Source organism: Notamacropus eugenii, chromosome 5, assembly GCF_028372415.1.
Source record: "Notamacropus eugenii isolate mMacEug1 chromosome 5, mMacEug1.pri_v2, whole genome shotgun sequence".
In the NCBI taxonomy this organism is placed as follows: Eukaryota; Metazoa; Chordata; class Mammalia; order Diprotodontia; family Macropodidae; genus Notamacropus; species Notamacropus eugenii.
Genome location: NC_092876.1, coordinates 327,963,491 through 327,978,209, shown reverse-complemented (window position 1 = coordinate 327,978,209; position 14,719 = coordinate 327,963,491). Strand labels below are relative to the sequence as shown.

Genomic DNA, 14,719 nt, shown 5'->3' with positions numbered 1-14,719 from the left:
TGAGGAAGAAAGGAAAAAGGTGAACTCAAAGGGAATTGCCTCAATTTTTTTCTGTAAAATATGAGGCAAAGTTCTCAGCTCCGTGGAAAGGAGGTGAAGCCATCAGAGATTTGAGCAGGAATGAAAAACTTTAAAAGCACTGTTATGGAAAGTGGGATAGTGAGTTGATAAGGGAGGTACAGCAGGATTGCCAAGTATCAGTGATGGCCCCATTGAGGTACTGTAACATAAATTTGTAGAGGGTAGTGTAGAGAATGACTGTATGATTTTCTCCACCTTTGTTCAGCAGCACAAGCGTAGGAGTGAAGTTGGAAATGAGGGATGAGGCTTGGAACAGCACAACTGGCAATATAATAAGGGGGCTAGGGTCTCAAAAGCAGACTTGTTGGAGTCTGTAGAATTGAACTGGTCCACTATGGAATCAAGATGGGAAAACATTAGAGAGTGACTAGTTCAGGGGTAATGGCCTGGGAGAAAATTGCAGGAGTCAAGGAATTGAAGGTCATGGTGTGGACAAGGAGCAGGGTATGGTAAAGGAAAGTCAAGGGAGAGGTGGGAAACCAATAGAATATGGTCAAACAAGGGGATTTTGGAATTCTTCAATATGAAAATGGTACATTTGTGGGTGATGGCAAAATCAAAGATATGACCATCCTTGTGTGTGGCTGAAGAGGGGTGTAGGGAGTAGGCCACAGAAAGCAAGCATGTTGAGGAACTGAGTGTATTTGAAGGAGAATCAAAGTGTATATTGAAGTCCCTAAGTTTCAGGGCAGAAGTTGGGGAGGAAAGAAAAAAATATGAGCCAGACATTGAACTCACTGAGGAAGGAAGGGAAATGTCCATCTCCACAAGGACAACAGCTAGCAGAGTTTTGATTGGATGAATAGAGTAGAGATGAATAGCATGAACTTCCAAGGAGAGACTACTGAGTGATGGAAATAGAGAGAGAACCTGGAAGTGGCCACAGGAAGCAGAGAATATTCCAAATCTCCTGCCTTGACCTTGGGAACTCTGATCAACCCAGATTGGAATTTTGAGGTGGGAGGGTTGAAGGGAATGGGAACAAGGAACTGGGTGGTGGGATGGGGAATGGGGTTTTGATAAGCACATATAGGGTAGGCCTGAGGTCAAAGAGAAGGTTGCTCTTTTTCCATCAGAGGTTCTCCACATCCCAGTTGGGAGATCAGACTGACAGGGGGAGGTGGAATTTGTCTTGTGCTGGTTCAGTTGGAAATCATTCCACATGTCTCCAGCAACCTTCCTTCAAGGAATATGCATAGCAGCAACGGAAGGCACTTCTTGCTCCTTTTTCTCCTGAGGCAGAAGTAGCAGGAAAACGTCCAGGACAGGGGAAGTGACTTTGGGAACAATGGAAGTTGCCTGGCCCCTTGCTGTCTTCCCTTAGGGAGCAGGTATAGCAACTGATGGAAGGCATTGGGTCACAGGAAGGTTTAGGATAGTTCAGCTAGCAGAGACAATTAGCATAGGTATATGGCAGATGATATGATAGGAAAGGTAGGTAGAAGCCACGTAACCTAATACCAGACAAAGAAATCTGGACTATATTAATGAGGCAATGAGGAGCAAAGGAAGGTTTTTGAGCAGGAGAGTGACAAAATTTAGTAAAAAGAAATATCAGGTAGCAAAGCACAGGATAAAATGGAGGGGAGAGAAGTTGGAGACAGGGAGGAGATATCAGTGGAACAAAATAATGCCTACTTGTCACAGTGTCATGTAGATAATGTGGATAGACCTGGGGGGAAAATATTCTAAGATTATAAACGGTGGAAAGCACTCCCTCCGTCCCTCCTGCTGTTTTTCTTTAATTCACTTTCACCAAATGGCACACATTAAAATCTGAGTAACCTATTAGCAATAGTTAGCAATCACAATGTCTCAGAGTTGGATGGGACTTGATAGATCATCTGGTCTAATTTCCTCATTTTACAGATGAGGACACTGAGGCCCAGTGCTTTGTCCAAGGTACATTTTGCTACAGTTAGATCACTCTAATAAAATATTCAACAGTCCCTGGGGCAAAATCTCCATGAGAAGTCGTGGCAGTCAGCCTTCCCTTGGCCCACCTCCAAGTCAGCAACAGCCTCTCCCTCCGAGTGCAAACAGTACTTTGTTTTAGAATTCATTAATGCCCTCGAATAAGACTGTATTCTTTCTGTATTAAATTGTAGCAATTAATATTGTATTGCAGTGTTTATGACTTTCAGGGGGTATTCTGGTAAATATTTTAACATCTGAAGTATGCCCAATACACTTTTCGGTTTAATCCACCTAACTAAGATTCTCTCCATCATTCTTAAGTGTAGAAATCAACAGAAGAATAAGCCACGTCCTGATTTGTAGCGTCTGATGATTTCTGAGGTGGAAATGTTCATATAGAAAACTCTAACTGTAACAATCCATCAATCCCCCACCCAGTTTGAGCGGGCTGCAGCACACACTCCTCGTTAGCTTGTCCAGCGTTTTGCACCTTCAATTTCCCTCTCCCGGAGTATCTAGCAGAGGGCTTTGCACCCTGCGGTCCCCTCAGTAACTTTGTTGCACTGGATGTTTCCAAAGCTCAAGTACAGCCAAACGAGCTACAACGGTGGGCTGCCTTGGCTGCTTTCTCTTGCGTAAGTCCCCACAGGTGGAGCGCCTGGGCTTTCCCGTCTCTGGTCTGGCTTGAGTTTCTGTTTGGTAGAAATAAGATATTCATTTTAAAGCCTCCTTGCCGTCCGAAGGGGCTGGAGGAAGCCACTATTATTATTTGTTTGCACGGCTTCTTCCAGTTTCACAAGGGGCACCCTGCGAGCCAACGTCTCCCGAAGCATTTTGTTTTGGAAAAACAAACCGGGATCAACAGTTGTAACCAGCTTTATGAAAGGCAGCCGAGGGGCCTTGGCTGTGTAAATTGCACAAATATTTGGGGAAATTAACTTCATAGCTGAGTAAACCTCAGAGGGCGGGGTTACCTCCCCGCACCCGGCCCGGCTGTTTGTTGTTCTTTGCGCCGACCTGAAATGGATCCCTTTTCCAGCGCCCAGCGCAGCCCCGCGCGGGGCTTTACATGCCGGCGACAATGGCTCGGCCCACCTGCAGGTCGGGGGTCAGGCGGAGAGGACCGGGCCTGTCAGCTCTTCAAAAACCAAAGCTCCGAGCCTTTATCATGCTCCGCGTCCGGAGATCAACTGCAGAGCCGACGCCGGCCCCTCCCCGCAGGTGCACGCCGCCCCTATTGAAGCGGATGCGTGCAGGCACCGGGGGCCAAAGGTGGGGGGCGGGAGGGCAGGGAGAAGGGGATTTTGTGGATCTTCCCCGGAGGATTAAAGTCCTGCTCCAGCTGCTGGCACAATAGTCCTAGAGAGCGGACCAACCTACACAGCAGAGCGCACAAGCGCACGCACACATGTGCACGGATACATTTTGGGGAAAAGGATATTTTCTAATATTCTCTTTTTTCTCCACTGTTCCCTCTCCCCTTCTGTCTTTCTGCTTCTCATTCCCCAATCTCCTTCCTCTGTTCTGACATTCTCTACCTATCGCTTTTCTACCTTCTTCTATTTTTTATCCCCTTCTTCTAGGGGCAGCTAGTGGATAGAGCACCAGTGCAGGAATTAGGAGGAGCTGAGTTCAAATCTCACCTCAGACACTTGACACTCACTAGCTGTGTGACTTTGGGCAAGTCACTTAACCCCAATTGCCTCATCCTGAGTCATCTCCAGTCATCCTGATGAATATCTGGTCACTGGATTCACATGGCTGTGGAGGAGAAGTGAGGCTGGTGACCTGCACAGCCCTCCCTCATTCAAAACAAAGTCAAGTGCAAGTCATGTCATTATTTCTCTGATGGCATGGTCTTCTTCGGCAGCAAAGGACAAACACACACACATCCCGTCTCTCTAATTCTTTCCTTACTCCCATTTCTTCTTACGTCTCTATTCTCTCCTGTCCTTTTTTTTTTATTTTCTGTAGGTGGTGCAAGTGGATAGGTCTGGAGTTGTCTCATCTTCCTGAGTTCATACCTGGGCTCAAACACTTCCTAGATGTGTGACCCTGGACAAGTCCCTTAACCCGGTTTGACTCATTTTTTTCATCTGTAAATCGAGCTGTAGAAAGAAATGGCAAATCACTCCAGTGTTTTTGCCAAGAAAATCCCAAATGAGATCACAGTCTCACTCAACCGCAACCACCCAATAACAAGTCGATCATTCCTTCCATTTCACCCAGTGATTCCCAGCCTGGGTTTTTGTAGGATTCCAAAATGTCATCACTTCTGTCCGGGGGCTTCCCAAAATTCTCATAGAATGAATAAATTTTCTTTAGTTTTAAAAATAAATGTGTGCCCTACAACACACTGGCGGGGCAAAAGGATGGATTGATGAGTATGGGAGTGGAAAAGATAAATCAAATATTCTAGATGGATGCGGTACAGTGACTCCAAATTTTATCCATTCCCTCATCCTAGAATTCCCCCCTCAGTCTCCAGAAAAACCAGGGGAAAGAAAAAAACATCATTTTCCCTGGAATGATAATTTTTCTGATCACTGAGCTAATGGGGAAGGAGAGAATGGCAGATTTCAGGCATTAGAAGAGTAAACACTGGAAGGGGATTTGGATGTAAGGGGAGGTGAGAGAGAAGGGCCTCATTGATACTTGGACTGGGAATATGGGGGTGGGGGTGGCAGTAGAAAGCAACTAATGAGGAGTGAAAGTGTCTAGAGAGAAAAGGAAAGGGTTCATCGAGGAAAAAAAGGCCATTTCTCCATTTATTTAGTTGGATCACTCCCTCTCCTACTAATATTCCTCAATTCAACTCTGCTTAATTCAATTTAATTCAGTTGAACAAATATTCTTTATGTACCTGCTGTGTGTTTGCTTCGTTCTCTGCTGTAATGAGCAGAGCAGCACTTATGGTATTAGGGAAGGGCCCTGGTGGAAGACTCCTGCCTAGCCTATTTTTCTACTTTAAAAAAATCTGATAATATGACCCTTTGCAGAGTATACAAAGAAGCATAAGACAAGTCCTTCACTTTCTCGAGTTTGTTGGGGAGACAATATGTTGGGGTACTTAGAAGGTGGGAAACTCATTGTGGGCTATGCATTGATTAACTACTATCTAGTACTGTTATCCTGTCTTCCTCTTCATTCACCCAACTAACCAACATGGATTTAGTTATCACTTTCTGTGTCCCTTGAGTGGCATCCTGTTTTAGTGAGTAGAGAGCTGACCTTGGAAACAGAGAGCCCAAGGCCTACCGTTGACACAGGTTAGCTGTGTGATCTTTCCATTTGACTTAACCTCTCAGTGCATGTTTTGTACCATTTTTCAGTCATTTCTAACTCTTTGGGAAACCACTTGAGGTTTTCTTGGCAAAAATATTGGAGGGATTTGCCATTTCCTTCTCCACCTCATTTTACAGAGGAGGAACTGAGTTAAACAGGGTTCAGTGACAGACTCAGGGTCACCCAGCTAACAAGTCTCTGAGGACAGATTTGAACTCAGGAAGATGAGTCTTCTTGACTCCTGGTCTGGTGCTCTATCTACTGAATCACCTAGCTGCCCTCTCAGTGCACTAGGAAACTCTATAAGACTATGTATTGAAGGGAAGTCACCAACATGCATTAGGAGAAGGAGTTTCCGCATCTGAGAATTCCTTATACTAGTGAAATAACATATTAAATTCCTGTCCTCATTGTCTTGTGCAAGAGGGTCTTGTGTCCCCCTTTGTCTGTTTTCAGAAGATAGAAGACAAGGAAAAGACACCCTAGGAATCATACATTCTTGCTGGGGAGACAAGAGTTACATGCTTGAAATAAGAGAACAATACACTGCATTTTGAACTCAATCCAATCCAACATCTAATTTAATTTAATGTAAGGATTATAGGATTTAGTATTGGAAGGGACCTTTGAAGCCATCAGGTTCAAATCCCTCATTTTCTAGATAAGGAAAGTGAAATCCAAAGAAAGGAGTGGCTGTCAGAGCATGATGGGCATGGTCACTGGGGATGGTGAGACCAGTACATTAGTAACATAGACTCTTTATCCTCAGTGAATTTGCAATCTAGGGTCAAAGATAAACAACACATGCAAATAATTATAACACAAATACAGTGAATATGCTTTGGCCTATTGTCCCAGATTCAGGCTGGCTACAACTCTAAGGATTCTACAGGAATTTGAGTGGCTTGGGGTTTTCCTATAATGCCATTCGCTTAATCTTGCATGGGCTATGTTCCCTGTATAGTTACTCATCAACGAGTAACACCCCAGTTCTATTTCACCATTTCACATCAATTAGTTTTTACAAAGTATATTTACTTCAAATGAGTAGCAATGACAAAGGTGCAACCATTTCTCTCAACTACCTTGGGAAGCACCCTCTTTCCTATCCCACTCTGGTCTCTATTGAGAGTGGCCTCAAAACTTAGTTCTTACATAATATTGTTTCTGCCGTGTTCAGATCCAAATTTGGCATCAATATTGGATGTCTTTGTATCATCTACTGCAAGATTGGGTTCCAAAGGTCATTCCTTGCTCTTTGAAACACTGATGTTGCATAGGCAGCAACTAAAATGCCTGGATACTCTCCTGACTTTGGAAAGTTATAGAATCGGAGGTCTCTAATGCTAATGAGATTAAAGATCTTCCCATCCATTAATGGGCCTTGATTAGGGGAAGCCCACACCTTTTGTTAATTTTCTAATGAGTCACTGGTTCTCAAGGATTGTGATGCCCTCTGGCTCTGAAAAGTGTACAAATACACTGAGGTGAGGTTTTACTTTGGGACTCATTCATTGAAAGTGTTTGTTTGGCCATAGGAGACTCTGGGCAGCCACTAGGGATCCCCCCTCCTTTGAAAACTCAAATATGGGCTCTTCTCTCTCTGGTAACTATGTAAGTATGGTCAGACATTTGGGTCTGTCTGTTGATCTCTGATGTATGTATTGCTTACTGTCAGACAGCTGGAAGCCCTGTCTATTGATTTGATTTCCTCTATATTTCCTCTAAGTTCAGGGTGCTTTTTCTCCTGGACTAAGTACTGATACATGTACTTGATTAAAGTGAATGTTGACCCCTCAAAAGTTGCTTTCCTTTTAGAAAAACAAATCTAAGAACCTATACAACAGGCGCTCCTGTGTATGTTGGGGTTCTTACTTTTACAAGGTTTCAATTCCTTCTCCTGGAAGGAAAAAGAACAAATACAGAAGCCAAAGACTAAGGCCCCATTCTTAGAAACCATATTGCCTAATAGGGAGAAGGCCTCAAGGTTTTTCTTCTTATAGCACTCTTTTTCACCATGACCAAGAGTCCAATCTCAAGCAGAACTGGAAGAACTGACGCAAGACACTAGGCCAGGGTTGGGAACCTGTGGCTTTCTAGGTCTTTGAGTGTAGTCTTTTGTCTGAGTCCAAGTTTTACAGAAGTTTGGATTCAATCAAAGGGCTGCACTTGAGGACCTAGAGGGCCACATGTGGCCTCAAAGCTGCAGCTTCCCCTGGACTAGGCCAAGGCTGACTCATATTTTCTTAAAGTTCCCCAGTCTTGCAATCCAGGCACCATTCTCAACTCCTCACAATTTCAAACTACCCTCTCCCTGCCCATGTCCATTCAGTTACCAAGGATATGGCAAGGTCTGTCAATTTCACCTTTGCAATATTCCTCCAATATACCCTCATCTCTCTTCTGACACTGCCACCACCCTGTAGCAGGTCCTGATCATCTCACACCTGGATTATTGCAGCAGCCTGTTGGTGGGTCTGCCTGCCCCCCAAGTCTCTCCCCACTTCTGTCTATCCTCTATTCAGCTGCCAAAATGATTTACCTAAAACACAAGTCTGACCCTGTTACACATACATACCCTTAGACTCATCTCCCATCACCTCCAGGATCAATTACAAAGTCCTCTATTTGGTGTTCAAAGCACTTCATAGCCCATCACCTCCCCACCCTCCCCCACCTTCCCACCCCCGCACCTTTCCAGTCTTCTTACACTTTATACCCTCCTATCTCCCTTGCCACACACACACACACACACACACACACACACACACACACACACACACACACACACACACACACACACACACACACACACTCTGGGCACTTTCAGTGGCTGTCTCCCATGACTAGAAGGCTCTTTTTCTTATTTCTATCTCCTGACTTTCTTCCAATACCAGCTAAAATCTCACTGTCTACAGCAAACCTTTCCCAAACCCTTGTTGTTCCAGAGCCTTCACTCTATTGATTATTTTCTATTTATTCTGTATTTAGCTTGTTTGTAGCTGGCTCCTGGACCCCCTCTAGCTTTAGAGGGGTTATCAATAGTAACTGTTGCTGTTTCCCACCCAACCTGTGCCTTTGTTTTTCTTGACCTCATTAAAGGGGCCGTGCCCTGGCTACTTCTTAAAAAGGCCTATTGAATGAATGGCCATTGCCTCATTCTAAGTGAGTGCTGGCAAAGACCTTGGCCTAAAGGGCCCAAGGTCTCCCAGTGCATCCTGGGCCATCTTCAGTCATGCTGAGGAATATCACATCACTGGATTCAGATGGCTCTGGAGGAGAAGTGAGGCTGGTGGCCTGCATAGCTCTCCCTCACTCAAAACAAAGTCAAGTGCAAGTCATGTCATTATTTCTCTGAGGCATGGTCTTCCTCAGCAATGAAGGAAGAACACAATTCTGTTTGTAGCTATCTGTTGCTATTTCTCCCTCATTAGATTGTGAGCTGCTCAAGGGCAGGGATTGTCCTTTCTTGTTTCTTTTGTACTTAGCCCTGCCATAGGCGCATAGTAACACTAGTAGTAGTAGACACTTAATAAATGCCTATTGACTAGAAGATTTTTCCCCTCCCCCCACTTTGTCCCAGCCACACAGACAATCAAGAAAGGGCTTCTCTTAACTCTTTGATAAGCAGACTGGAATGAGTTATAGAATGTCCATGCATATTCTCTAATCTCTCCAAGGCAGTTCCATTAATGTATTCCCATGACTCCAAGACATAGGCTCCCCAGGCTTTCCACTTGGAGAGATACCATCCATAGTGCATGGCATGTGTGCCAGACCCCTGCCACACAAAATAAAGCAAGGTAAGAAAGGTAAAAATAGAGTGTTAAGGGAGGTCTCTGGAAAGAAGGAAGCCTTCAGGAGTTCTGTATGACAATTAGCTGGAGTAGGCCAGTGACATTAAGACTTGAATGGTTTCTCATGCCATCTGCTGTTTTTCAAGAGTTCTAATTTCTGTATTAGAATATTAAATTATACTAGACTTTCAAGGCTGTATGGTTAGTCATGTGACTCCTGATTACCAGTGATTACTGATTTGGTCCCAGGATTACATTAACTGTGAAGACTATGGTGAAAGGAGTTCAGAAAGTGGTTAGATTGGTCCGTGAAGACTTCCTTAACAATATGGGGTCTCATTTGAGTCTTGAAGCACTGGGTAGGATTTGGAGAGACAGAAAAACATGCTCAAAACTCTACACTGGACTCAGAACGTGCCATGCACCTTTTTATTTCTGTTTAATGAGAGTCACAGCTCAAACTGGATATTTTTTGACAGTTGAGATTTTCTAAAACAATCTCTGAGTCTAATTGACCAACGCTAACACTCCAGTTCTAAATCAGAATCCTTAATCTGCCAGATGTTATCATGAGCCTTCTCCATCCAGCACACATCTGACTAAAGAGTTAGAGAAGAGGCAGGGTTAGGTACCTGCTGACAGCCAATCAGAAGACAATGAGGGGATTCATACAAATGTGGCCTTTATTTGATGGGTATTTGGAGTGGTGGTGGTGGAATTTCACTACATTCCCTTAACTCTAGACATAGGAAAAATATCAGTTGACTCCAAAAAAAATTTTTTTTTAACAAATTCAAAGATACTGATCTGATGGCTTCTGGGGAAATTGTAGGGAAAACCGAAAATGGCAATTCGTGACTACAGTATATCTAGAGGCAAAGATAGCTGCAGGATATCTTGTTTGGTAAGATGGATTTTTTAAAAGCCTGGGTTTCAGTCCAGCAAACTCAGTCAGAATGACTCCTCACTAATTAGAAGAATATCCAGTTGGAAGGGAACACAAGAAAAGGAGAAGCAATCTCCCTAAAACACAGTTTTGATGATGTCCCTCCCCTGCACAAAAACCCTCAGTGTTCCCCATCATCCACCAAATAAAACGTTCCTCTGCCGATATTTGAGAGCTCCCATAATCTGGCCTCCTGCCTTCCTGGTCCAGCACTATTCCTACTGAACCTTTCTGGAGGGAAAAAGAGAGAGAGAAAGAGAGACAGAAGGGGTGGAGAGAGAGAGAGAGAGAGAGAGAGAGAGAGAGAGAGAGAGAGAGAGAGAGAGAGAGAGAGAGAGGATATCTATCTATCTATCTATATAGGATACACACACACATTCTATACTAAACTGGATTATTTATTGCAAATTTCCTGAATTTTCCACCATCATACCTTTGCTCATTCAGCTTCCTCCACTGGAAATGACTTCTTTGTATATCCATCTGGAGAAATGACACTCATGTTCTAATATTCTAAGGAAGGAGGCAGAAGTAACTAAGGAGAAAAATTAGAAGACAAAATTAGGAGGGAAAATAGGTGACTGCTCCCTCTCAGAACATGCTACACCTCCAGCCACCCAGCAAATCTTTCACCCTGCAGTTGCCCCTCTTCCAGATCAGCCTCTGTCCCTGGATCAATTAACCCACTTAGCTTTGGAACTCTGCCCTACCGTTGATGTTGATTGGCATGAGAGTGAGTACAAGTTTATCTGCCTGATTATAAATAGCTGACTCCACACTATTCTTCATATTCATCCACTCTGGACACAAGTTCTGGTCTCTCCCCCACTGCCCCCCTGTTTCTACTTCTTGTTCTGGAAACCTTATCAGATCAATACAATTCCTGCCTCTGGAAATGACTTGACTTTCTGCCCTATGCCTCCACCCATCATTACTCTCAAAAACAAAGATTTCCTTCTTTGGTCACCACTCTTTTGTGTATATGTTGTCTTTCCCTTTAGAATATAATAGGGAATCCCTCCCTTCATAGAGACTGGGACTGTATCATTTTTTTTATTTGTGCCCCTAGGGCCTAGGACAGTGCTTTACATATGTGCTTAATAAATAATTTTTCAATGATCATTCATTTATATTTCAAGACCCAATGAAGTTGCCACCTCTTCCAGAAAAATTTCCCTGACCTTTGTCTTAACTTCCCCCTAACTAAAGGTATTCTCTTCCTTCTTTTAATTCCACCTTTTGGTACTACCTTCTTAAGGGCTATAGGATTCTATTTTGTATTTTAGTTATTTGTATATGTTTTGGAGGGAAGAGACCTGGAGGGAATCATTCCCTATCTCCTCTGCTCCCATCTCCCATGGTTGCAAGTACAGCGCCAGGAGACTCCCCGCAAAAAATTATCAGAGGGATCTTAGAAGAAAATGATTTCAATCTCAACAATAAGGATGGGTGAATGTAGGCACTTGGGGGAAATTTAAAAAAAAATTAACATGATGGTAGGTTGCCTTTAGAAATCTACAGTTTTCAGCACTAGGATGGTGAGAGTCACACTATACTCTGCCTTTGTCAAGTAGCATCTAGAATATTATTCTTAGTTTTACGTGCCAGATTGTAGGAAGGACACTGATAAGCTGGACAGTTTCCAAATGAGAGAAGCCAGGATGATGAAGAACTTTCAGCTCAAGTCAAGAGAGGATCACTTGAAGGAACTGGTGATAATTTAACCTAAAGAAGAAAAGACTTGGGACTAGTGGAGAGGGGAGGGCATCATCACAGCCATCTCAAGTATCTGAGGGGTTGACTCATGGAAGAGGGTTTAGGCTTGTTTTCTTTGGCCCCAAAAGGCAGAATTAAGAGGGAGGCATGGAATATATTTAATCCCCCTTCCACACAACAGCCCTTCAGGTACTTGAAGTCAGTTATCACATGTGCCTTAAGTCTTCACTTCTCAAGAATAACTCTCCCCAGTTCCTTCAACTATTTCTTATGTGGCATGATCTACAGGTTCTTTATCATTCTGATCACCCTTTTTTGGACACATTTCAACTTATTATTGTCATTACAGGTACAGGCAGAACAGTTTGATTATGGTTTCCTTTGTTTGCAACACTGCTTCTATGAATGCAATTAAAGATGCATTTAAAAAAAAATTAACTATATTACCTCACTTCTAACTTGTAGTCCACCAGACATCTAGGTTTTTCACATGAATTATCATTGTTACATCTCACCTATCCCCTACTATGCTGTTGATTTTGTTTCAACCATAGTGTAAGACTTTATTTCTATTCTTATTAAATGACATTGTATTAGATTCAACTTATTATTCTAGTCTGTCTGGAGGGTTTTGGATCTTGATTTTGTTACATTCAATAAGTTTGTTTTCCCTCCCAGCTTTGTGTCATTTGTAAAGATCATATATGTCATCTAAAGAATGAATTAAACCACATCTTCAGCCAAATCGTTGATAAAAATATTCAACAACACAGGACCAAGGACAGATCCCAGAAGCACTTCACCAGAGACCTCCTTTCAGTTTGATATCAGGCCTTTGTTGACTCTTCTTTGGGTTTAGTCATCTATGCCATTCTGATTCTACCTAATGATATTGTATTTCAGACCCTTGTATTTCATTTTATTCACAAGGATACCATTAGAGATGTTGCCAGATCCCTTTCTGAAAACCAAATATTGTTTGTCTACAGTGTTTCCTCAGCTACCAGTTGAATAACACTGTCAAAAAAGAAAATAAGATTAGTTTTGCATGTCTTATCTTCTTGGACTTATGTTGACTTTTTTTTTGAATTTCTATTTATGTATTTATTTATTTATTTATTTAACTTTTAACATTTATTTTCACAAAATTTTGGGTTACAAATTTTCTCCCCTTTTATCCCCTCCCCCCCAAACCCAAGCATTCTAATTGCCCCTGTGACCAATCTGCTCTCTCTTCTATCCTCCCTCTCTGCCCTTGTCTCCATCTTCTCTTTTGTCCTGTAGGGCCAGATAGCTTTCTTTACCCCTTAACCTGTATTTCTTATTTCCTAGTGGTAAGAACATTACAGTTGATCCTAACACTTTGAGTTCCAACTTCTTTAGCACCCTCCCTCTCCACCCCTTCCCTTTGGAGGACAAGCAATTCAATATAGGCCAGATCTGTGTAGTTTTGCAAATGATTTCCATACTAGCTGTGTTGTATAGGACTAACTATATTTCCCTCCATCCTATCCTGTCCCCCATTACTTCTATTCTCTTATGATCCTTTCCCTCCCCATGAGTGTCGACCTCAGATTGCATTCTCCTCCCCATGCCCTCCCCTCTATCTTCCCCCCCACCCTGCTTGTGCACTTGTCCCCCACTCTCCTGTATTGTGAGATAGGTTTTCCTATCAAAATGAGTGTGCATTTTGTTCTTTCCTTTAGTGGAATGTGATGAGAGTAGACCTCATGTTTTTCTCTCGCCTCCCCTTTTTATCCCTCCACTAATAAGTCTTTTGCTTGCCTCTTTTATGAGAGAGAATTTGCCCCATTCCATTTCTCCCTTTCTCCTCCCAATATTTCTCTCTCACTGCTTGATTTCATTTTTTTTTTTAAGATATGATCCCATCCTCTACAATTCACTCTGTGCACTCTGTCTCTATGTATGTGTGCGTGTGTGCATGTGTGTGTGTGTACTCCCACCCAGTACCCAGATACTGAAATGTTTCAAGAGTTACAAATATTGTCTTTCCCTGTAGGAATGTAAACAGTTCAACTTTAGTAAGTCCCTTATGACTTCTCTTTGCTGTTCACCTTTTCATGGTTCTCTTCATTCTTGTGTTTGAAAGTCAAATTTTCTTTTCAGCTCTGGTCTTTTCATCAAGAAAATCTGAAAATCCTCCATTTCATTGAAAGACCATTTTTTCTCCTGAAGTATTATACTCAGTTTTGCTGGGTAGGTGATTCTTGGTTTTAGTCCTAGTTCCTTTGACTTCTGGAATATCCTATTCCATTCCCTTCGATCCCTTAATGTAGAGGGTGCTAGATCTTGTATTATCCTGATTGTATTTCCACAATACTTGAATTGTTTCTTTCTAGCTGCTTGCAATATTTTCTCCTTGACCTGGGAACTCTGGAATTTGGCCACAATGTTCCTAGGAGTTTCTCTTTTTGGATCTCTTTCAGGCGGTGTTCTGTGGATTCCTTGAATATTTATTTTGCCCTCTGGTTCTAGAATCTCAGGGCAGTTTTCCTTGATCATTTCATGGAAGATGAAGTCTAGGCTCTTCTTTTGATAATGGTTTTCAGGTAGTCCCAGAATTTTTACATTGTCTCTCCTGAATCTATTTTCCAGGTCAGTTGTTTTTCCAATGAGATATTTCACATTATCTTCCATTTTTCCAATCTTCTCGCTATGTTCTGTGATATCTGTCTTTCTCATAAAGTCCTTAGAGTCCATCTGTGCCATTCTAGTTTTGAAAGAACTATTTTCTTCAGTGAGCTTTTGAATCTCCTTTTCCATTTGGCTAATTCTGCTTTTGAAAGCATTCTTGTCCTCATTGGCTTTTTGAACCTCTTTTGCCAATTGAGTTAGGCTAGTTTTCAAGGTGTTAAATTTCTTCAACATTTTTTTGGTTCTCCTTTAACAGGGAGCTGATCTGCTTTTCATGCTTCTCTTTCATCCCTCTCATTTCTCTTCCCAGTTTTTCCTCCAC

General features: G+C 42.5%; 1 long non-coding RNA gene across 1 annotated transcript in view; it reads right to left on the bottom strand.

Moving 5' to 3' along the window:
• Window positions 1–1,251: 1,251 nt before the first annotated feature.
• Window positions 1,252–14,719, bottom strand: part of LOC140506397 (uncharacterized) — a 29,537-nt gene continuing 16,069 nt past the window's right edge. Inside the window, exons 3-4 of the long non-coding RNA XR_011967919.1 lie at window positions 10,460–10,561; window positions 1,252–2,690 (exon numbers count right to left, since the gene is read on the bottom strand). This is a non-coding gene — a long non-coding RNA (uncharacterized lncRNA). The remainder of the gene's footprint in view (window positions 2,691–10,459; window positions 10,562–14,719) is intronic.